The 25,053-nt window shown below is 47.9% G+C and overlaps 1 protein-coding gene across 1 annotated transcript in view; it reads left to right on the top strand.

The window, feature by feature from the left end:
- The window catches only part of CHD6 (chromodomain helicase DNA binding protein 6), a 195,416-nt gene that overhangs the window by 12,391 nt on the left and 157,972 nt on the right, over positions 1-25,053 (top strand). The window contains exon 2 of the mRNA XM_065414628.1: positions 20,348-20,401. The gene's annotated coding sequence lies outside the window, so the exon portion shown is untranslated. The remainder of the gene's footprint in view (positions 1-20,347; positions 20,402-25,053) is intronic.

Below are 25,053 nucleotides of genomic sequence, written 5' to 3'. Positions count from 1 at the left end.
TGGGTGCCCAACTTGGGACATGTAATGCTTGATTTTTTTCAGAGGTACTGAGCCCTTGACTAATAATCTTCAGGGAAGCTGCAGGTGCTCAGCACCTCTGGAAAGCATGTGTCTCAAGTGGAAAACTTTGGTCTAAGTAACATACATAAGACCACACACTGCATTCGTGGTGGAGATGGAAATAGAAGTCAAGACACCTAAGTTTGCTCCCTGCTTCAGCAGGAGTGTGGCATTGCTGTCCAAGCTCTCAGGTTAAGGCTCAGGGCTGTGCATCAGGCCAGAAGAAATACAATCCTTTTCCTTTCAAACAACAACAAAATGTTATTGTCACTCTATTTTGTGATAAAGCTGCATCAAAAGTAGCTGAAGTTTGAAGGTTGAATCGTCGCTATAATTGTCCCTCCATAGGGAGTGGAGCCTTTGTGGAGTGTGAGGAAAATGGATTTAAGTAATTGTAATTTGAAGTAATGGTCGATTGAAACTAGTAATACCGCACATGCTCAGTAAACCATCTTGAGCATGTCTAAATTGCAACAAAAAACCTGTGGCACTGGGTGTCGGATCCTGGGTCAAACGACTCAGGTTTGGATTTATGGGACTAAAATTTGCAGTATAGATGTTCTGGCTTTGACTGGAGCCTGGGCTCCAGCCTGAATCCGAATGTCTACACTGCAATTTTTAGTCCTGTGGCCTAAGCCCTGCAAGGCCGGGTCAGCTGACCTGGCCAGACAAGGCTGTGCTGTGGGTCTTACTGCAGTGTAATTGTTACCTTGTGGTTCTGTTATGAAAAGTGACAACATGGCACTGTGGGGCTCCACATTCATTATGACTCCCAGTCAGATTTCCTAGGTGTACAAAAGGGGTTTTACCAGCAAGCTCTGTAAACTCCACTGAGGGTCTGTGATCCAAGCTGAGTACTGTCCTGCTTGTGCACCGTTGCCAGTTATAAAGGTTCTCTGAGCTGAATGATGCTGTTGGTGACACCTGGGCAAGGCCTTCAGTGAGGTTGTGCCGGTGGCCCAGAGGTTGGAGTTCATTTAACATTTCCCACGATGCATGAGCTGGAAAGTCTCTCGAGCTGTTGATGCTGCAGGGATGACAGCAGTTAAAAGCAGCATAAAATTATTTATTGGGTAGCTAGCATTGCAGTTCTGCCCCAGTATACCCAGGCAGCAGATCTGTGCAGTAAAGAGGTGTTGTTTTTACAGACGACTCAGAGTGGAAAGGTACTTCAAACCCGGAAAGTTGTGCTTTGTGGGAGACTGCATGTGTGTGCGTGCATGGGTATCCTGGCAAGAATGCTGTCACCCTACACAGCTTGCCCTGAGCCTGCTTCCTAACCTAGCCCCTCCCAACCCTTTGTGCTTTATGAGAGCATTAGTGCCCATGCTGAATCTGACTTCTGGCTCAGAGTGCCCTAGCCCCTGAGCCTGGGAGCAGTGTTCCCTCTAACAAAATTTATTCCGCACCTGGATGTAAAAAATTATGTGCATCAACATGGAGGTGATGTGTGGTGGGGGTGGGACTGAGGGGTTCGGAGTGTGGGAGGGGGCTCAGAGCTATGGCAGAGGGTTGGGGTGTAGGAGGATGAGGGCTCTGGCTGGGGTGGGGATGAGGGGTTCGGGGTGTGGGAGGGGGCTCAGGGCTGGGGCAGAGGGTTGGAGTGTGGGGGGATGAGGGTTTTGGGGTCCGGGAGGGGGCTCAGGGCTGGGGCAGAGGGTTGGTTGCAGGGAGTGAGGGCTCTGGCTAGGGGTGAAGGCTCTGGGGTGGGGCCAGGGATGAGAGGTTCGGGGTGCAGGAGCGGGCTCAGGGCTGGGGCAGAGGGTTGGGGTGTGGGCTCTGGGGTGGGGCTGGGGATGAGGGGTTTGGGGTGCAGGCTGCCCCAGGGCTGCAGTGGGGAGAGAGGACTCCCCACCCACCCCTCAGCCCTCTCTCACCGCAGCAGCTCATAGCTGCGTGAGAGGCGCCTCTCACGCAGCTCATAGCTGCGTGAGAGGCGCCTCTCCCCGGCCGTGGCAAATCTGGCAGGGTTGGGGCAGGGGCTCCCCTCTCCTGCCTGCCTTGTGGCTGCGCAACTTACCGAGAACTTAGCTTGGAAGGGCTCTTCCTTCTCCATGTCTGCAGCACCTACCCCCTGCTGGCATGGGGAGGCCTCTGGGCTCTCTGGGACACAAGCCCCAGGTGCTCAAAGCAGCTGATTGGGGTGTGGGTTCCCAGGACAATGAGGAGAAGGTGGAAAGCAGGGTCCAGGCTTCTCTTTGGCTGTCTTATCCTGGCAGGTGAGCTGGTCATTCTCTGGCTCCCTATCTGAGGAGCTCCAATTTCACTTCCACCAGCTCCTAGCACATTCCACAGCCCTGCTGCCTTCATGGAGGTCCTGTGTGGGTCCTATAAATGCTGTGCCAGGGCATGTGGTGTTAATGGCATGGTCACAGAAGTTCTGCCCTCCCACTGCATGCAGGAAGTTTCTATTTTTGCAAGAGTCAGCTGCAATTTATTAAATTAAAAAAAAAAAAAAAAAAAAAAGTAAAGGTAGGAAATGAGATGCTAAAATCACCCATATCCGGGAATGTGGACTTACTGTCTGCAGAGGGTGCATGCGTTTCTCTTCTGCTCCCCCAGGGAAAGCTCTGCAGGGTTCGTCCTGAGTGCAGCTGTGGCCTTCCCTCCCACTTAGAGGCAGGGTGGATTGGGGGGCAGCAGCCTGTAACCAGGGCCGGCTCCAGGCACCAGCGGAGGAAGCACATGGCTGGGGGGCGGCATTCCGTCCATTCTTGGGGCGGCACAGTCCGAGCGGCTTTTTTGTTGTTGTTGTTGCTTGGGACGGCAAAAATGGTAGAGCTGGCCCTGCCTGTAACTCTGCAGATCCGGGACGTCTCCGTCGATGGCCTGTCTCTGCGCTGCCCTCTGTCTGGGAGCAACATGTGCACTATTAAGTGTTGGATCTAGCTCAGTGATTCTCAAACTTTTTGTATTGGTGGCCTATACAGCAAGCATCTCAGTGTGACCCCCCCCCCCTTTTAAAATTAAAAATAGGGGGAGGAGTAATTTAATTTAATTAAACAGGGCTTGGGCCCATCAGCCCCATGCATGGCCAGGCTCCAGCCTGTTGGCCCTGTGGGGCTGATAGCTTGTGACCTTCACGCAACCACCTTGTGACCCCCTGAGGGGTCATGACCCCCAGTTTGAGAGCCCCTGGCTCCTAGAGGACTTGCTCAGTGGAAACCTCTGGGTTCCAAGGAGAGTAAAATGTGGGATTGATGGCTCCTCCCACCTTGCTGCAAAGGGCTGGGTGGGCTCCCAGAGCGGGAGGAACAGATTTAACAGCCAGTTTCCCCCACCCCTGTCACCAGTTACACATGCTTAGACTCCTCCCTGCCTGTTATGCTGGAGGAGAGGCACTCCCCTGTGTGTTTTCTGCCAACTTTTCATGGACTACGTTCAATGTAACGTTCAGAAACAGAGCATATCAGAATTTGGTTGCTGAGAACATGAAGGGTTAAGTCAGCCTGTCTACATGGTGACATAGATGAACTCCCACAATGGAATGCATTCATACTTAAGGAGGAGAGCAATCAGAGAAAATGCTACATCTGTGCAACATGGCTGTGCTAATGCTGCAACAGAAAATGAATTTGTGGCGCCTCCTGACATTTGGGTGCTAGATTGCTCCTCTGGGACTTCATTTCATTGGTACCATCATGGAGAGATGTGGGTGCAGCCCCACCTGCTGTAACTCTGCATTGGGAGAAGGTGGGCATTTTTATGAGCATGAACCGAATGGTGATTTCAAACAACCATAATTTCATGATCCTGTAGCTGCTGATTGTGAGAAGTCAGAGGGGAAGCAAAGAAACGGCCATATGCTAGGTAGTTCTCACGTAGAAGGACTGAGATGGTGGCCCGTGGACCTCGGGGCCAAGCCTCCTCTGAGGTTCAGGGATGTCTGCCATCACTTGCTGCTGGAGCCTGCCTGCTGGCGTTCTTGCCACCGTGCCATCCAGGCCTGCTTGGAATAGGTGGCTCAAAGCTGCAGTGCCCCAGCTGCAGGGCAGGGGCTGCGATTGGCTGTCTCTCACCTGCCAGCTCCCTTTTACTGTCCGCACAGCTGCTGGGCTGCATAGAGCTGCTTTTTCAGTTTTCCCTTGCTGCTGCTGAGGATTAAAATCCACACTGGATTAAACTGCCTGGGACCCACAAGCCATTGTCTGGAGCCTGATTCTTGGCCAGCTGATTTAAAGACACTAGAGTTAGGTTCGGTTGAAGGAGAAACCTGTGACATACTTGGCTGCTCCCCACCACAAGGGCAGCTGAGTAGGAAATGCTGAGGGTGGGCGAGGGGAGAGAAATGTAGCTGGCACTAAACTAGGATACAGGTGGTGTGTGTGTTGTGGGGGGCAGTGTTTGGGTTGGTCCAGTGTTACCATGGCGGAGGACTCACTGTAACATAGGAGAAGAGGAGTGATTCCTTCCAAAAGCTGGGTGTGCAGCACAGTTACTGCGAGTAGGTTTCAGAAACCCTGCTGTCATTCCCACCTCTCAGTCTGGTGACTAGCGCTGGTGTCCATCCCTGCCCTGGAAGATGCCGTGAGGTCCCCTCAGCCTGGGAAGTGCAGCAGCGCAGGGCACAAGAAGTGAACAATGGGGGGATGAAGATTTTCAGGGCTGTTGCAGGGCAATGTTTGCTTTCATTTGAGTAGCTTCTTAACCAAATAATAGAACTTAATTTACCGCAAGCCTACAGATCAGCTTTCCTACCCGTTCCCAGGGTGAGGTACACTATCTATGTCCCCTCTCCAACTGTCAGATTATCCAGTAGGCTTGGTACTCGTTGCTGCGTGCCTTGTCGTGTGAAGACATAGGTCTAACCCTCTTCCTTGTTTGGTGGTTTTCCTCTCCCTTGAGCTGAGATGTCCTGCTCAGACTCCTGGCTCATTGCAGTGTTCACTGTGAGGTGAGGAAGGTTCCCAGGAAGGTTTATGCTATTATCCTGTTCTAAAATAACTGATGTATTAAGGCAGTAGAGCAGAAACCCAGTGAAGGCACTGTATTCAGAGACACTGCAAATAGCAGGGTGAACATTTCTGTTGCGTGGACTGGTGGGAGAGTTGTGAGGCTCAGATAACGGTAGATTAGTTAACACAGCTTGTGGTGTTGGGATGAGAAACACCTAATTTATCAGTTTCCTACTGTGGCTCATCACCATAGTATCTGGGTACCTTCCATGTAAAATCAACAGCATAGTCCCTAGTGGATGCCCTGGAGTCTCAGGTGTGTTTCCCTTTTCAGGGTCATAACTCTGCTTGGAGTAAAGGTATTGTTTGTCAGTAGGAGCTCAGAGGTAGGAAAGGGCATAGGGCGTGAGACTATTGTATTTACGATGGAAAGGCTCTTTTGGAGGATGGTTTAGCAGTATTTTCTAAAGCTGTCGAATGTCCTGTGTTCTGCAGGGTTTGTAGTCACCAAATTGAGAGGGAATGTGTGGTTATTTCTTGCCTGTCTGTTGTGAGTACTGTTTCTCATCTGCATTGTGCCATGCTGCTGCTTCCTTTCCCAGCAGATGCTGGTCGAGAGCTGGGTCCCAGGGATGATGTCAGTGTTGCTGCATGGATTGGCCAGCAGGGGACAGTGCATGGTGTAGCCAGGATCCTGTTTTTCTCAAACGACCTAGAATGCCAAGTCTGAATGTTCAGCTGCAGGCAGTGCTGTGAAGTATCTCCAGATTTAAGATCAGAATATTTTAGGAGATGACAACAACAACCCTGAAGCATTAAATGTCATTTTCCCCATTTCTGTGCGCTTGCACAGCACTCAGAGAGCCCGGCCCAGGCTGCGCTCATGGAGCTCCGAGGGGCATTTGCTCCCCAGAAAAGGGATCCCTCTGCTTCTGAACTCCGACTCCTCCTTTGCCAGTCGATTGGGTTGCTCAGAACACATGCTGCAGTTCCCCACCCCCATCCCTGGTATAATATTGGCTGGGCCAATGGACTTATTCCTACCAGGTTTCTGCTGGTGGCATTGATCCAGGAAGCAGAGAATATGCACTGTTAGAGCAGCTGCTGGGATGAAGAGGCCAGCAATGAAAAGAGGAGCGCTCGGCTCACTGAGACGCTAAAGTGCATGCCTACAACTCCCAGGAATTGGGGATGTGGAGGGGGCCTGGCTGCATTGGGAGTGTGTATGTGTGGACATCTGCCCCAAGAGGCTCTATCTCCACATCCTGCTCACTGGAGAGGGAGATTATTCTGCCTTGACCTTGTAGTGAGGTTACAGGCTCCCAGCCCTCTGCCTAGCAATGTTGCCCCTTCCTTTCACTGGACTGCTGGGTTATTTTTCACTTGAAAAAGTTGCAACCAAATAATCCCATCCCTTCTCCACCCAAATTTAGAAATGAAGCAGGGTCTGGGGGAGGGGACTGCAGAGCCCTGGGCTGGGAATTCAAGTCTTTGCTCCAGATTGACCATTTCTAGGGGTTCTGGGCACCCTTTGATTCCTCAGGCAGTGCAATGGGAATGCAGTGGGGCTACTTCTCTGCGGCACAAGGCTGGAGTTTTAGCTTGGATTCCCACAGTGAATGCACTGAGCAGCTGCAGATACATAAACAAATTCTGCTGCAGAAAGAAACTGGGGGGAGAGGCAGGTTCTGCTGCTGCCAGGGATGCATAAATGGACAGCCTGCAAACGGAATAACTCCTAATGGTGAACAGATGCCTCTGCCAGGCTCCAGCGTCCTGTAGAATGGCGAGTATGCAGTAGCGCAGTGGTTCTCCACCTGTGGGTCGGGACCCCAAAATGGGTTGTGATCCTATTTTAATGGGGTCACTGGGGCTGGCTTAGACTTGCTGGGACCTGGGGCCAAAGCCCGAGCCCCACTATCCAGGGCTGAAGCTGAAGCCCAAGCCAACTGCCCGGGGCCAAAGCTGAAGCCCAACGGCTTCAGCCCTGGGCAGTGGGGCTCAGGTTACAGACCCCCTGCCTGGGGCTTCAGCCCTTGGGTTTCGGCTTTGACCCTTCTCTTCCCCCTGCCCCTCCTAGGGCAGCAGGGCTCGGGCTTTGGCCCCTCCCACTTGGGGCAGCAGGGCTTGGGCAAGCTCAGTCCCCCCTCCTGGGGTCATGTAGTAATTTTTGTTGTCAGAAGGGGATCGTGGTGCAGTGAAGTTTGAGAACCCTGCGGTAGTGTAACGGCTGTGGGGGGCATTGCTTCCCCTTAAGGAGAGGCTTTGCTGGGCCCTGCTGCCCTCCTGGCATGTTGATGTGCTGCATTGGTTAGGTGGGGAGGGGTGAGGGAGGGAGGGAAATAGCCATCCATCTTAGCTGTGCCCCATTGCTATTTGCAGACACCGAGCGATCTCCTCCAATGCATCTTCCTTAGCAGAGTCCCTCTCACCACTCAAACCACAGGAATGTGGTTTTTTGAGTTCCTCCCACTGGATTGCACCAGAGGTACCCTGGCTTCAAGCTCCAGCGGCTTTGCTGGCTGAGACATGTCCAGCTGGGCAGTCCTGCCTGGGAACAAGAGCTGATAAGGTAGCAGGAACAAAACAGCCCCAGGAGGCTGTGTGGGCCTTTCCTTTTGTTGTTCAGTGAATCGAAGAGGGTCTTAGAGAAGCCAAGCAGACTGACAAGGCAGGTACCCAGGGCCCGCTGCATGTCTACTAACACCTGGTCTGCACCAGCAGCTCTTGCTGACAGCCTTGCCAGGCATGTGTGTTAGGTACAGATGGCAGTTCTTTATTATCTATGTTGTATTTGTGCCTAGGGCCCAGCCTCATTGTGTTTGGTTGCAGTTAGCTTTTCTAACTGACATCTCTGACAGAACAGCTGCCATGGCATGGAGCAGTCGATGGCAGTGGGAACATCCCTCCCGATGGGTAGGTATTAGCGGTCTGGGAATCTCTGTGTTTCCCTACACGTACACCATTCTGTCACATGGGATCCAGCACACAGCTCTGCTGATCCTCCTTCCCCCCCCCCCCCCCCCCCCCCCCCCGCCGCAAACTCTGACTGTAGCTCCTGATGTCCCAGAGCTGGGCCCACGTTACTGATTCTTAGCTGCACTCCCCTGCTATTCCTGCCCTGGACCCATCCTTGAAGCAGACCACAGCTGAGATGCTTTGTCCCTCACCTCACTTCCGATGACACTTATCTCCTGTATTCACTTGCTTTGTATGGGTCCAATCCCCTGTTGTCTCTTTAGATTGGGGTGAGGGCCCTGGCACACTTTGGGGTGCTATACAATGGGCACTGAAGAGTCTGGTTGGATCAGGTTTCCCAGCCCATATAATGGGGAGTCCTGAGAGCGCCAGTCCTGTGTTCCTGGTCAGTGTGGAGATAAGAGGTGCTGTTTCTCTGCCATGGCCTAGTGTAACAGCTCTGGCAGTTTCTGGGATGGAGAGGGGCCCAGCAAAGACACCGATATGAACATCTCCCTTGTGTAGAAGTCCTGAGACATTCATCCTGTGACCATCCACAACCAAGGTGGTGACAGCATAGGTCAGCCTGCACTCCATGTTTGTTTGCTCTCAAGGTTGGTGTTCTGGTTATGCACCACTGACAGCCCAGGCCCCGTGCTGTCTCACAGTGGGCACGGCACTGAGCTTTGCTGTGACTGGGGGAGATAGCACCCACTGACCCTGGGGTGGGGGCTGAGGGTGGGGATGGCCGGAGCTATATGGGGTTTGGTTTTGTTTAAGATCTGCTATCTTAGACTGCCAGGGTTAGAAATAATGTATGTTCACTTGGGGGGGACGGGACGACCCACATACCTCACTGGGGGGGAAGAAGGGAAGGGATTAATGTCCTACAGGGAGGGCCAGGCTAGGAGCTGGCCCGGTTAAAGAGCAGCAAGGTGAGTGATTAAACAGGAGGGGAGTGGTTTGGAGCTCTGGGGGAAGGGACTCTTTCCCTGCTCCCCCAGCCCAGGGAGCCTGCTGCAGCCAACCTGGCAGTGGCCTGAGGAGTATGCGCTGCTTGAAGAGGCTCCTATCTGAGGTTGATTTCTCCCTGCTGTGTATGTGTGGACTGATCAGAGCCTGCGGGGTGCTTGATGCAGACTCAGCCCCTCAGTCCCTTGGGCTCCTGCTGTCCAGAAACAGGCCAGAGGCTTAAAGTGACAGCGTTATAATTGTCCTTCGCAGCGTGTTTTCTGGGCCTAAGTTGTAGCTCCTGGCCTGCATTCACAGGGGCCATAAGCACAAGTACGGACTGTTCACCGGGCAGAGCAGGATGCTTTCAGCATCCCAAGCGTCTTAGGCTAGTTGCAGCACACCACTCTGCTAGCCCACCTCCGTTCTGACCCGCAGCTCCCTCGGCCATTTCAGTGCTGGGTCTCTCCTGCGTAGACGCTACTCACAGTACTCTGTTGTGTGGAGGGTCTGTTGCTACAAAATAAACTCATTTCACACTGGAGCAATCCAGGTATGAAATGAGACTTCACTCTTAAACTGCAGCTCTTTCTGGAGTGCGAGCCAAGAGACAGCTTGTTTCTTTCAAAATCAGTACCCTTGTGCCCTTTTTTGTACAGTCCTTGTCCCTTCTTTATCCGGCCCTCTTGTCTGTGGAGTCTAACCTGTCCCCTCTTCGGGGCTTGAACTGGGTCTGCTGAGTGTCTCTGAAGTGCTGTGCACGTCTATGTTGCTATGCCTTCACAAAATCACTTCTCTGGGGTGGAAACTGCAGGAGGCACTTTGGAGAGGGAGGGGGTGCAGAGTGTCATGACTCAGTGGGACTTTGGTTAGCACCCTTTGTCTGGAAGAAATTCCATATGATCTTTAGTGGCACTCTGAAGCTGCTGTGGTGTTGCCAGCATTAGTGTATCAACTCTGCTCCTGTGTCTGGACAGGGGAGGACTCCAACCCATCTAGCTGTGATGTCTTGGGAACATAGCAGTAGCCAGACTGGCACAGACCCAGGTCCGTTTACCCCAGGGGTTCTCAAACTGGGGGTCGGGACCCCTTGGGGTCACTAGGTTATTACAGGGGGGCGTCATGAGCTGTCAGCCTCCATCCCAAACCCTGCTTTGCTTCCAGCATTAATAATGGTGTTAAATACATAAAAAAAGTGTTTTTTAATTGATAAGGAGGGGTCGCACTCAGAGGCTTGCCATGTTAAAGGGGTCATCCGTACAAAAGTTTGAGAAACACTGGTCTAGCCAATGTCCTGCGTCTGACAGTGGCCCAGTGCCGGATGCTCTGGAGGAAAGTGTAGGAATCCCACAATGGGAGAGCTGTCCCCACGTTAGGGCTCACCCTGATCTCTCAGAGACAGAGATTGGCATAAGCTTTGAAGTAAGGGCCCTCAGCCATGTCTGCAGAGCCACAGTTGGGGCTCTTCATTTTTCTTAGTCACTTGCATTGACCCATGGGGTTTCCTACCTGTAGTTTCATTTCGCCAGACAAAAATGTTCTTTCCCCCCCCTTGAAATAACAAGCCAGCTGTCTCTTCCAAAGAGCACAAAATGGCAGTGTGGGATCCTACATTAACTAATGAGGGTGCTCAGCTTAAGGCTTGAACCCATTCTGCCCCCCTCCATGCTGAATAAGGAGCGTTCTTGGTCACATGCTATCAACTACTGCAGGCACTAAGCTGTTTTTAAAAGCTTGTAGCCCTCATGGTGTGAATAAAACCCTTCCAGTTCTGAATGGAATGTAGCTGAGGCAGGCTCTACCTGAGACGACTCGCAGCTCACCCCAGTACCTATGCTGCTGCTGCTGCTGTTCAGAGCTTGGCCAAGCAGCTGCAGAATAAAGACTTATTGGAGTCTTGTCAGTTTTTACTGCCTGGTCTGTTTCACTCTGCAGCTGCTTGGGGAAGTTCTAAGCAGTGACTGAGACAGGCCATGGAGCTGTTCACTGGGGCCCAGGACTCCAGCACTTCCAAAGCAGCCAGAAGGTTGAAGGTGGGGTAGAGCAGTGAGAATGCACGCTCTTAGCACAATAGTTAGAGAAGTGGAAGAGCGAAACAAATGCAAGAGATGAAGGATTAAATAGAAAGTTGGCTGACAATGTTGCAGTTTAATTCAGCACATAATAAAGTGGATGCAATTGTTTTATTCCAGGGGTGCTTATGCTTTTCCATATGGGGTTCCCCTATTAAAAAGAATAAATGCAAAAAAGACTAATTTATTGCAGCAGGAATGGGATTGGCCACTATTGTGCATGAACTGCTCTTGGTTTTGGGCTTCCTGCTTGGAATGTGCCAAGTGAGGTTCTCCCCACATTGATTTCCAGACCCAAACATAACATGTAGGAGCTGTGTGTACAATATGCTTGCATTTCTGCAAGACTGCATTCAGAGCAGGGTGCCTTCTCTAAATCTCTGGCTTTCCTCCGGTGATGCTGTGTGATTTCCCTTCAGGAAATGAAACCTGCTGTTTGGACAGAGACTGAGACTAAAACTTTCCTTCTAGAGTCTGTGCTGTGTCCAGTACTGTAGAGCCCACTGGTGCACCTGCTCCTGGTTATAGCATCTGGGTCAGAAAGCCTTTAAAGGGACAGCAGTGAAAATCTGTAGTTGGGAGATGGTAGGTCAGGGGCAACTTGCCAGGCATGCGAGATTCATAGATTCTAAGGCCAGAAGAAAGAATAGTGTAGAAAGAATAGTAAATATGGCAGGCGACCAGCTCGATTTAACAGTGAAATCCTTGCTGATCTTAAAAAACAAAAAAGAAGCTTACAAGAAGTGGAAGATTGGACAAATGACCAGGGAGGAGTATAAAAATATTTCTCAGCCATGCAGGAGTGAAATCAGGAAGGCCAAATCACACTTGGAGTTGCAGCTAGCAAGGGATGTTAAGAGTAACAAGAAGGGTTTCTTCAGGTATGTTAGCAACAAGAAGGTCAAGGAAAGTATGGGCCCCTTACTGAATGGGGGAGGCAACCTAGTGACTGAGGATGTGGAAAAAGCTAATGTACTCAATCCTTTTTTTGCCTCTGTCTTCACGAACAAGGTCAGCTCCAGACTACTGCACTGGGCATCACAGTATGGGGAGGAGGTGACCAGCCCTCTGTGGAGAAAGAAGTGGTTCAGGACTACTTAGAAAAGCTGGACGGGCACAAGTCCATGGGGCTGGATGCACTGCATCCGAGGGTGCTAAAGGAGTTAGTGGATGTGATTGCAGAGCCATTGGCCATTATCTTTGAAAACTCCTGGCAATCGGGGGAGGACCCGGATGACTGGAAAAAGGCTAATGTAGTGCCCATCTTTTAAAAAGGGAAGGAGGAGGATCCGGGGAACTACAGGCCAGACAGCCTCACCTCAGTCCCTGGAAAAATCATGGAGCAGGTCCTCAAGGAATCAATTCTGAACCTCTTAGAGGAGAGGAAAGTGATCAGGAACAGTCAGCATGGATTCACCAAGGGCAAGTCATGCCTGACTAACCTAATTGCCTTCTGTGATGAGATAACTGGCTCTGTGGGTGAGGGGAAAGCAGTGGATGTGTTATTCCTTGACTTTAGCAAAGCTTTTGATACGGTCTCCCACAGTATTCTTGCCAGCAAGTTAAAGAAGTATGGGCTGGATGAATGGACTATAAGGTGGATAGAAAGTTGGGCTCAATGGGTAGTGATCAATGGCTGCATGTCTAGTTGGCAGCCGGTATCAAGCGGAGTGCCCCAACGGTCGGTCCTGGGGCCGGTTTGTTCAATATCTTCATTAATGATCTGGAGGATGGCATGGATTGCACCCTCAGCAAGTTTGCACGTGACACTAAACTGGGAGGAGTGGTAGATACGCTGGAGGGTAGGGATAGGATACAGAGGGACCTAGACAAATTAGAGGATTGGGCCAAAAGAAATCTGATGAGGTTCAACAAGGACAAGTGCGAGTCCTGCACTTAGGATGGAAGAATCCCATGCACCCCTACAGACTAGGGACCAAGTGGCTAGGCAGCAGTTTCTGCAGAAAAGGACCTAGGGGTTACAGTGGATGAGAAGCTGGATATGAGTCAACGGTGTGCCCTTGTTGCCAAGAAGGCTAACGGCATTTTGGGCTGTATAAGTAGGAGCATTTCCAGCAGATCGAGGGGATGTGATTATTCCCCTCTATTTGGCACTGGTGAAGCCTCATCTGGAGTACTGTGTCCAGTTTTGGGCCCCACACTACAAGAAGGATGTGGAAAAATTGGAAAGAGTCCAGCGGAGGGCATCAAAAATGATTAGGGGGCTGGAGCACATAACTTATGAGGAGAGACTGAGGGAACTGGGATTGTTTAGTCTGCAGAAGAGAAGAATGAGGGGGGATTTGATAGCTGCTTTCAACTACCTGAAAGGGGGTTCCAAAGAGGATGGATCTAGACTATTTCTCAGTGGTAGCAGATGACAAAACAAGGAGTAATGGTCTCAAGTTGCAGTGGGGGAGGTTTAGGTTGGATATTAGGAAAAACTTTTTCCCTAGGAGAGTGGTGAAGTACTGGAATGGGTTACCTAGGGAGGTGGTGGAATCTCCTTCCTTAGAGGTTTTTAAGGTCAGGCTTGACAAAGCCCTGGCGGGGATGATTTAGTTGGGGATTGGTCCTGCTTTGAGCAGGGGGTTGGACTAGATGACCTCCTGAGGTCCCTTCCAACCCTCATATTCTAAGAACATAAGAATGGCCATACTGGGTCATACCAATGGTCCATCGAGCCAGTATCCTGTCTTCTGACAGTGGCCAGTGCCAGATGCTTCAGAGGGAATGAATACAACAGGGCAGTTTGAGTGATTTGTCCCATGTTGTCCAATCCCAGTTTCTGGCTGTCAGAGGTTTAGGGACACCCAGAGCACGGGGTTGCGTCCCTGACCATCTTGGTTAGTAACCATTGATGAACCTATCCTCTGTGAACTTATCTAATTCTTTTTTTAACCCAGTTTTACTTCTGGCCTGCACAACATCCCATGGCAGTGAGGTCCACAGGTTGACTGTGTTGTGTGACAAAGTATTTCCTTATATTTTAAATGTGCTGCCTGTTAATTTCATTGGATGACCTCTGGTTCTTGTGTTATATGAAGGGGTAAATAACACTTTTTTTTAATTCCACACCATTCTTAATGTTCTAGACCTCTATCATACCCCGCCTTAGTTGTCTCTCTTCTAAACCGAACAGTCCCAGTCTTTTTAATCAGCAGCCCTCAACCAAGGGCTCAGGGTCCCCTTGTAGGCTGCAAGCAGATTTCAGGCGATCCGCCAAAATAAACCAGAGAGCAGGGCCGGCGTTAGACTTGCAGAAAGCTGAAGCCTGAGCCCTGCTGCCTGGGGCTGAAGCCAAAGCAACTTAGCTTCATGGGGCCCCTGTGGTGTGGGGCCCCAGGCAGTTGCCTGCTTCTTACCCTCTAATGCTGGCTCTGGCTTTTAATGTACTGGATATGCAGAAAAACAGTTGTTGTGGCACAGGTAGGCTGTGGAACTTTTATAGCATATTGGGGCAGGGGGGCCTCAGAAAGAGAGAGGTTGAAAAAACCCTGTTTTTAATCTCTTCTCATGTGGAAGCTGTTCCATATCCCTAATCATTTTCTTTGCTGTTCTCTGTACATCTTGCAATTCTAATTAATATATCATCTTTGAGATGGGGTGACCAGAACTGCATGCAGTATTTAAGGTGTGGGCATACCATGGCATTATATTTACTGTCTTATCTATCCCTTTACTAATGGTTCCTAACATTCCGTTAGCTTTTTTTTAACAGCCGCTGCATATTGAGCAGATGTTTTCAGAGAACTATCTGCCAAGATCAACTAATCTAGACCCCATCATTTTGTATGTATAGTTGGAATAATGTTTGCCAATGTGCATTACTTGGCACTTACCAACATTGAATTTTATCTGCCATTTTATTGCTCAGTCACCCAGTTTTGTGAGATCTCTTTGTAACTCTTTGTAGTCAGCTTTTGACTTACTTATCTTCAGTCATTTAGTATTATCTGCAAATTTTCCCACCTCACTCTTCACCTCCTTTTCCGGATCATTTATGAATATGTTGAACAAGCACAGATCCCAGTACAAATCTTTGGGGGACCTTGCTGTTTCTTTTTCCATTGTGAAAACGGACCATTTAATCCTGTTCTTTGTTTCTTATCTTTTAATCAGTTACTGATCTATGAGAGAATTTTTCCTCTTATTCTGTGACTGCTTACTTGGTTGAGAGCTTTTGGTGAAGGACTTCGTCAAAGGCTTTCTGAAAGTCCAAGTCCACTAGTTCACTCGTATCCACATGCTTGTTGACACCCTCAAAGAAATCCAATAGATTGGTGAGGCATGAATTCTCTTTACAAAAGCTGTGTTGACTTTTTGTCCTCAACAGATCATGTTCTGTTCTGTTCTTATAGTTTCAATCAGTTTGCTTGGTACTAAAGTTAAGTTTACCAGCCTCTAATTGCTAGAATCGCCTCAGGAGCCTTTTTTAAAAATTGGTGTCAATTAGCTAGCCTCGAATCACAGGCTGATTTTAGCCATAGGTTTATATAATACAGTTAGTAGTTCTGCAATTTTATATTTGAGTTTCTTCAAAACTCTTGGATGAATTCCATGTGGTCCTGGTGACTTACTATTGTTTAGTTTATCAATTTGTTCCAAAACCTCCTCTATTGCCACCTCAATCTGGGACTAGGGTGACTGAGTGTCCAGTTTTGGACTAGAACACCCAGTTGAAAAGCTATCCTGGCGGCTCTGACCGGGCCGTTGACTGTCCAGTTTATGGTGCCACACAGCAAGGCTGGCAGGCTCCCTGCTAGCCTTCGCATTACATGGCTCCTGGGAAGCAGCTGGCATGTCCCGCACGTTGCCCCGCCCCAAATGCCGCCCTGCAGTTCCCATTGGCCAGGAACCGCATAGGAGCCAGAGGGAGGACATGCAGCTGCTTCTGGGAGCTGCTTGAGGTAAGTGCCACCCGGAGCCTGCACACCTGCCCCACTCCCAGGCCCCAACCCCCTGCCCCAGCCTGATCCCCCTCCCACCCCCTGTACCCCTCGATCCCAACCCAGAGCATACTCCTGCACCCCAAACCTCTCATCCCTAGCCCCATCCCAGAGCCCGCACCTCCAGCCAGAGCCCTCACACCCTCAGTCCCAGCCCAGAGCTCCCTCCTGCACTCCGAACCCCTCAGCAACAGCCAGGGGCCCTCTCCGGCATCCTGAACCCCTCATTTCTGGCCCAGAGCCCAACACTCTGCCTCAGCCTGTTCTTCTTTTTTGGCCTGCCTAATTATACTTGACTTGCCAGAGTTTATGCTGCTTTCTGTTTTTCTCAGTAGGATTTGACTTCCAGTTTTTAAAGGGATGCCTTTTTGCCTCTAACTACCTCTTTTTTCTTTTTGCCATGGTTGTGGCTTTCTTTTGGTCCTCTTAGTTTGAACCTCTACTATGGTGTGTTTAAAAAGTTTCCATGCAGCTTGCAGGCATTTCACTCTTGTGACTGTTCCTTTTAATTTTCATTTAACTAGCTTCCTCATTTTTGTGTAGTTCTCCTTTTTGAAGTTAAATGCTACTCTGGTGAGCTTCTTTGATATTTTCCCAGTTACAAGGATGTTAAATTCAATTACATTATGGTTGCTCTTACCAAGCAGTTCATCTATAGTCACTTCTTGGACCAGAACCTATGCTCCACTCAGGACTAAATCAAGAAGTAGTCATTAATGGTGTCTAGAAATTTTATGTCTGCATCCCATCCTGACATGAAATGTTCCTAGTCAACATTGGGGTATTTCAATTATCCCCTTATTATTGAGTTTTCTGTTTTTGTAGCCTCTCTAATCTCCCCCAGCATTTTACAATCACTGTCCCCATCCTGGTCTAGTGGTTGGTTACCAACTCTTTGCTTATTCAAGCATAAGGGACCATTTCATTCAGAATGGACCACTGTGATCATCTAGTCTGACCTCCTGTATAGTACATGCCATAGAATTTCCCCACAATAATTCTAAGAGCAGATCTTTTAGAAAAACATCCAATCTTGATTTAAAAATCATCAGTGATGGAGAATCCACCACAGCGCTTGCTAAATTGATCCAGGGATCGGTGAACTCTCACCATTTCCTTATTTCCAGTTTTTATTTGTCTAGCTTTAACTTCCAGCCATTGGGTCATGTTAGACCTTTCTCTGCTAGATTGAAGATCCCGTTATTAAACATTTTATCCCATGTAGGTATTTGTAGGCTGTAATCAAATCACCCCTTAACCTTCTCTTTGTTAAGCTAAGTAAATTGAGCTCCTTGACTGTGTGACGATAAGATATGTTTTCTAATCCTTTAATCATTGTCTTAGCTCTTCTCTGAACCCACTCCAATTTATCAACATCAAGGACTGGGCCCAATCTGCAGAGACTAAAATGTCTTGAATCTGCCCTCATGACTGACTTGGAGATGTATACTATGGGGAGCTCCCAGTGGAGGTTGCTCAGAGTCAAATTTGGGACTGGCTGTGTCTCCAGGTGAGAGCTGCACTGTGGATCCTGTGTGACTGTGGGCCCATGAGCTGCACTTTGGTCACCTTTGTTTTAGGACCTTGTTGATGTATAAATACTTATGCAGGGCAGAGACTGGGTGAGAGATCCTAGGCTGTTATCCCCCAGGGACTCTAAAGCAGCAGGGCTGTCACTTATATGTAGGTGTGTTGTGCTGGTTTCCACTCCACTGTCATTACCTGGCAGAGGGTTCCTTCTGCTGGGTATTTATTTTGGCAACTATCCAGGCTACTCAGAGGCCTAAGGTGAGGTAGGAGTTAGCTGTGTGATGCCTATCTTGCTGAGACTGCCAGTTGTAATGGAGATTTCTGTGATATCCTCTAGGAATTAAATTTGAGAACCTACCAGATTATTTGTTCTAGACAGCCATCAGATGGGTATGACTTGGCTTATGCTGGACTGGAGCTGGTGTGTCCCATCACCTCCTTAGCTGTCAAGCCTTCTTCAGGGGCGTGTAACCCTGGGTGATTTCCCACTGCTTTTTAATGATTAATATATCTCAAGCTGGTCACCTGTAGCAGTTGGGACAGTCTAAGTGCTGTCCCTCTTCCTACCTGTTTTTAAAATAATTTCATTATGAGTGGAGTTGGCAGCATGGCACAACACTTCCCATTATAAACCCCTCTTTTCAGTTGTTATAACTAGGGCTGCCAAGCAATTAAAAAAATTAATCGTGCGATTAATCATGCTGTTAAACAATAATATACCATTTATTAAATATTTTGGATGTTTTCTACATTTTCAAATATATTGATTTCAGGTACAACACAATACAAAATGTACAGTGCTCACTTTAGATTTTTGATTACAAATATTTGCACTGTAAAAAAACAAAATAAATAGTATTTTTTCAATTCCCCCATTAAAAATACTGTAGTGCAATCTCTTTATCATGAAAGTTGAACTTAATTGTACATTTGTATGTACAAAAAACTTGCATTCAAAAATAAAACAATGCAAAAATGTAGAGCCTACAAGTCTACTCAGTCCTACTTCTTGTTCAGCCAATCGCTGGGATAAAAACGTTTGTTTACATTTGCAGGAGATAATGCTGCCTGCTGCTTGTTTACAATGTCACCTGGAAGTGAGAACAGGCATTTGCATGGCACTGTCGTAGCCGGCATTGCAAGATATTTACGTGCCAGATGTGCTAACGATTCATATGTCCCTTCATGCTTCAACCACCATTCCAGAGGACATGCGTCCATGCTGATGACAGGTTCTACTTGATAATGATTCAAAACAGTGTGGACTGATGCATGTTCATTTTAATCATTTGAGTCAGATTCCACAGCAGAAGGTTGATTTTCTTTTTTGATGGTTCGGGTTCGGTAGTTTCCGCCTCCGAGTGTTGCTCTTTTAAGACCTCTGAAAGCGTGCTCCACATCTTGACCCTCTCAGATTTTGGAAGGCACTTCAGATTCTTAAACGTTAGGTTGAGTGGTGTATCTATCCTTAGAAATCTCACATTGGTACCTTCTTTGCGTTTTGTCAAATGTGCAGTGAAAGTGTTCTTAAAATGAACAACATGTGCTGGGTCATCAGCTTAGACTGCTGTAACATGAAATATATGGCAGAATGCAGGTAAAAGAGCAGGGGGCATGCAATTCTCCCCCAAGGAGTTAATTCACAAATTTAATTAACACACTTTTTTTTTTAATGAGCGTCATCAGCATGGAAGCATGTCCTCTGGAATGTTGGCCGAAGCATGAAGGGGCATATGAATGTTTAGCATATCTGGCATGTAAATACCTTGCAATGCCTGCTACAAAAGTGCCATGCGAATGCCTGTTCTCACTTTCAGGTGACATGGTAAATAAGAAGGGGCAGCATTATCTTCCGTAAATGTAAACAAACTTGTTTGTCTCAGCAGTTGACTGAACAAGAAGTAGGACTGACTGGACATGTAGTCTCTACATTTTTACATTATTTTGTTTTTGAGTGCAATTATGTAACAAAAACCATCTACATTTGTAAGTTGCACTTTTACAATAAAGAGATTGCACTATGATACTTATATGGGTGAATTAAAAGATACTATTTCTTTTGTTTATCATTTTTACAATGCAAATATTTGTAATAAATAATAATATAAAGTGAGCACTGTACACTTTGTATTCTGTGTTGTAATTGAAGTCAATATATTTGAAAATGTAGAAAAATATCCAAAAATATTTAATTTCAATTGGGATTCTATTGTTTAACAGTGTGAGTAAAATTGCGATTAATTTTTTTTTAGTTAACTGCGATTAATCGAGAGCCCTAATTATAAGTTTTCCTAGCTTTAATTGTTTTGGGCTGAAAATGTCCATGTTTGCTCTTCTTCAGACTGTTGATTTTGTTTTGGTTTTTGTAAAGTTTCAACAAAACTGGTTGTCATTTCTGAGACCAAGATTAGGGGAAAACACAATATATGGCAGAGGTGTTGTCCTGGGGTCAGGGAGGTGCCTTTTGCTGTCCTTATGAAAATTCATCCAGATTTGTCCATGCTATAAGCCTCTGAAAATCAACATTCACACATGCTCAATCAAGCTTTTAAAGAAGTTTGCTGTTTAAAATTTGCATGTTGTGTTCCCCTCAAGTAGCTGGTCTTCAAAAGGGTAGTCTACTACTGCTATCAGTTATTCTTTTAGCTTGATCAGTAGAGGTTGTACTGTCGCTCTACAGGTCCTTGGTTCCCACCTTGCTAATGAGCTATGTAGGAGGTCATTATGGTTCTACAGGACAATTTTTTTTTTCCAGTTTGCTTTTTAAAAAACTTAGGAAATAACATAATATGTTAAAGGAATATTAATGTTGCAAAGTCAAGCACTCAAAGGTTAGGAAATGTTCTTGCAGTCCTAATGCAGCCCTCATCTGCATGTGTAGAACAGAACGGTCTTTCCTCACATAAACACCCCTGCCTCATTCTATCCACAGGATGGACAGTGAAAAAAGCAGAGGATCGCAAGAAAAGAAGGGGTGTTCTTGTGGGTAAGGAACTGGACTTAAACCCACGAGAGATGGATTCTATTTCTAGAACTGCTACAGGCTTTCAGTGTTATTGAAGGCATGTCTGTTTCGTAAAACACCGGCACAGAGGGGGCGGAGTTAAGAGTGCACGGGCAACTTTAAATCTGACTTTTTTCCTGGCTTCTGATTTGAGTGCTTGACTTTGCAACTTTCACGTTCTTCTAAAATCTTGTGAAGTGGAAGTGAGGGGTAGCAGTGGAAATGATTGGAGCTAATCAGCACTGTAATACTCAGGTGTCCCTGAGTAGCTAAGGGAAGGACAGGGTGCTCAGTGGTGTCTGAGAATGGATGCTCCTTGTCACTGGTTGGACACTGAAGAAGTAAGATTTCTGAATTGGCATTTAAATGTTGCCATAAAGCACATCAACAGCTTTATGGGCACAACTAATTTTGCAGCCTGTAAAGTAGTTTTAAAGCTCTCATGAGGGTTTTAAAGGTGACCTGCAAAGATTTCATCAGAAATAAGCCAAGAACAAGGTTCTGTGTGGAAAGCCTAGGACAAGGAACAATGGCTACTCGTGAGGGAATTCTGCACCTGAAAATGATGTGCACAATATTTTAAAATTTTGCAAAATTCGACACATTTTATTTGTCATAATAACATAATATAATCATTCCAGTTTCAATTATTTTGATAATTTTTGTCAAAATACCAGTCAGCAAGTATGTCTGTAACCATACAGACAACAAAAAAATTCAGGAAATATGTTTTGACCAATAGATTCCTTACTAGGTATATTAATACTGATCTTTGAGTACTAATTCCTTTAAACTATAATATAGAAATGTATTTTCCGCACCTCTCAGAAGCAGTGCAAAGGCTTCAGGGAGTCAGGGGTAACAGAGGAGCTGAGGGAGATGGAAATAATTGCTGGGAAGGAGTCTAGGGGTGAACCTGGGGGGTTGTTGGATGTGGGTGGGAGAAGTAGGGAACAGGTTTTTTTTGGGGGGGGGGTTAAGGAGTTGGGGAGCCTCCCCTGTGCAGACTGTGGCTGACCCCTAGTCTCTCCCATTCAGCCAGGCCTAGCTGCCTCTGTCCCCTTGTGGCCCTGCACCCCCCCATCCCCATGTTTCCCTTCACCACCTCTCCCTCCTGTCCGCATGTGGCCCTGCATCCCTGCTCCCATTCAGCCCTTGGCTCAGTGCTGTCACCTCATTAGCTCCTGTGCCCCCGCCCCAGTCTGTGCCCTCCTAGCCCTTTTGAACCCCAGCCTTGTGTGACCCACTCTATCCATCCTCCCACATATCCCGTCCCTCCTCACCTGGCCCCATGGGCAAGGTGCTGTGAGGAAGGCAGCCTTTCCCCCTCCTTCTCTGTGGTGGCTGGCTGCTCTGGCCCATAAGCCCACTGCCTTCTCTTCTGTTACCACCTGGTGAGAGAAAGGTGTAATTGCAGATTCCCTTTGCTTCCCCCATTTAGAATCTTTGTGTGTGTGTGTAAAAAAAAAAAAAAAAAAAAAAAAAATCTGCAGGGGACATTAATTCCGCTCTTGCGCAGTGTCGCAGAATTCCCTCAGGAGTAATTGGCAGAGCTGTCTTAAACCAGCCTTAGTTACTTTAAATGTCAACTTTTCCTCTCCCCCTGCCCCATCTACACAAGACCGTATTCCCCATACTATTCCCTGCACTATGGAGCTGGCCTGCAGGGGCCTGGGAAGAATCATTTGTGTTTGTGTGTTGTTGAAAAGGCAGTGACTTGTGTGCATTTGCCTTTGGGTATCAGATGTTCAGAATCCATATTTCCCTAGTGTGAATTCGGGGGCACCAGACTTTATTTTTAAAATTGCTTTACAAGGGCAAGTGTCAGGCTAAAATCCCTGGTTTGAAAGCCCCTTTCCGTCCTGTGCTGCTAATTGCATTGAATGAATGGAACTGTGAAAGTGTAGCAAGGCCTTGTGTACCTTTTCCCTGTTGAGGCTCTGTTTGCTCTTTGCCTGCACTCATCAGGGAGCGGTACCAGAGAGCCCTCTTCCTCTGCCTAGTTAGTGTCAGGTCTCGTCTCTAGTGCACTAGCCCAGCTTGGGTTCCTGGACCTGTTGGTTTAAAATAATTAGAGCTCTCACCTTCATTAACAATTAATTGGTATTGTTGAAATATACAGGTAGATTCTGTAACTGAACTACTGCCCCTAAAGTGTGTTTGGGGTGCTGAGTGCCCCATAGTCTCTTTCCAGGTTGGGATGCCCAGCATGTAACTGTGCTTGACTGGAGCCTGAGAACCTCTGTGCTAGGGAGGGGTTGGACTTAAGAAAGCTGGGTTCAATTCAGGGCTGGGGCCATTGCCTCTTGCTTCTAGTGCTGGCAGGCCGGGGAGTTCGGGGGCAGTCAGTGTCCCTACTTGGTGTGAGCCTAGCATTGCAACCCCTTCTGGGAAGTTAAGGAGTGGCCCAAAGGGGCTTTGAGGGTTGCCCCATCCAGCCTTTGGCGTTGGAGGCATGATTCTCAGGGCTTTGTAAGGGGTGAAAAGAATGCCCTTTGGGGAGCAAGGAAGAGGTAGGTAGGGCTTGATATGCCTTTCTTGAGGTTGTAATAGCTTGCTGGAGACTGAGTTGGAGTGAGCAACTCTCTATTTCGTACTGCTCAATCTGAAGCCAGTCTTTGTATCTGGACACACATCGTTCCAGGAGTTGATGGACAAGTTTCCGTGGGGGAGACTTTAGCCTGCACTGGTGTTTAGTGTGCTGGAAGGCTGGTTGCGCCCTGATTCTGTCATGCCTTCCCAAAGTCTCTTCTCTCTCTCTGGGCCTTCTCTTCCCTGGCTTGGTGGATGAGTTGTAGTATGTTTTCTCTCCTATGGTTGGCTGTGTTCTGCCTCTCTCTCTCTCTCTCTCTCTCTCTCTCTCTCCTTCTGCTTTCTTGTTCATTGTACAGTCAGATCTGGGGAAAAGCAGCTCCTTATTGGCTGGCTAGCATGAACCTATTTGTGCCCATCAGCTGTGCCCGTCGCCCAGAGTTTGCACTGCTTGCTGTCCAGCAGCCATGCTGGCACCAAGTGAGCATCTGATATTCCATGGAATCACAGGCTGTTTCTCATCATAGTGCAGTTCTTGGCCGTGATTCTTGCTTGCTTTTTCTCAGGGTGGGGTGGATGCAAGGATAGTACTATGTTATTTTCATACCCAGCCCTCTCTCTGGCTTCAGTCTTGCATTCATTAAACCCCAACCCCAGGCACCCCAGGAATGCTGAGTAGCTGCTGAAGCCATGCTGCACTGAGGCTGCTGAAATAGCTGTGGAATCCAACTCAGTGCAGCATTCCATCTGGTTTTGCGGAGCAGTGGGTGGCTGGCGCTGGAAAGTTATTTGAGCCATGTCCAGGGCCTGTCCTCAGCCATTGTGTCAAACTGGTTTGTTTGGTTTTTTTAAAGTCAAAAAAATCTGAAAAAAACTTGATTTTAAATGTGAATGTTGGGCCTGGCCTGTGCACCAGGGTGGGGAGGATGGAGCCATAGGTGTGGAAAAGCAAGAGCATGTTTTGTGACATATGGATGTCTCCGGCAGTATTTTTTTATCTTGAATTCATCTATGGCCAAGTCATGGTGTCTTCCCTTTGTGTGGAGAGCAGGGTCTGTGATGGGGTAGAGGGGAGGGACCTCATGTCTGTGGGAGACAACCCCAGTTCAATATGTAACGTCAACAAAGAATTTCAAGGGCTTACAGTTTAAAAACATCTGCAATGGGAAGTAAAGTCCTTTCTAAGTGTTAACTCTGTTGTTCTGAGATGATTTGATCCTGTTAGGATTTTGTAAGCTCACATGCAGCTTTATGCCCTCTTGGGCAGCTCTCAATCAGTCCCGCTCCACTCCAGAAATTTTTCAGTTGGTCAGATTAAAAATAATTTAACCCCCCTGTAACAACCTGTGAGCAGATGCCTTTTCCAGCCTAGTCCAAAACTGAGTCCACATGCTGGGAAGAGTTATAAATAGGGCCCTAACAAATTCACGGCCATGAAAAACGCATGACAGACTGTGAAATCTGGTCTTCCCCCATGAAATCTGTATAGTATAGGGTAAACACACATTTCATGGGGGAGATCAGTATTTCTCAAATTGGGGGTCCTGACCCAAAAAGGAGTTGCAGGGGGTCATAAGGTTATTTTAGGGGGTCGCGGTGTTGCCACACATACTTTTGCGCTGCCTTCAGAGCTGGGCGGCCGGAGAGTGGCGGCTGCTGACTGAGGGCCCAGCTCTGTAGGCAGCAGTGCAGAAGTAAGGGTGGCAGTACCATACCAGGCCATCCTTACTTCTACACTGCTGCTGGCGGCAGCTCTGCTTTCAGAGCTGGGCTTCGGGCTAGCAGCCACCACTCTCCAGCTGCCCAGCTCTGAAGGTAGCGCTGCCGCTAGCAACAACACAGAAGTAAGGGTAGCAGTGCCACAACCCCCCTACAGTAACCTTGTGACCCTCCCACAACTCCTTTTTGGGTCAAGACCTCTACAATTACAACATTGTGAAATTTCAGATTTAAATAGCTGAAATCATGAAATTGATGTTTTTAAAAATCCTATGATCATGAAATTGACCAAAATGGACGTGAATTTGGTAGGACCCTAGTTATAAACTCATCTCCTTTCTGGAGTCTGGCTTTATTGGCCATAAGAGGACATCAGCTGAGCT

Source organism: Emys orbicularis, chromosome 12 (assembly GCF_028017835.1).
Source record: "Emys orbicularis isolate rEmyOrb1 chromosome 12, rEmyOrb1.hap1, whole genome shotgun sequence".
NCBI classification, from domain to species: Eukaryota; Metazoa; Chordata; order Testudines; family Emydidae; genus Emys; species Emys orbicularis.
This window is presented reverse-complemented; position numbering and strand designations above follow the sequence as displayed.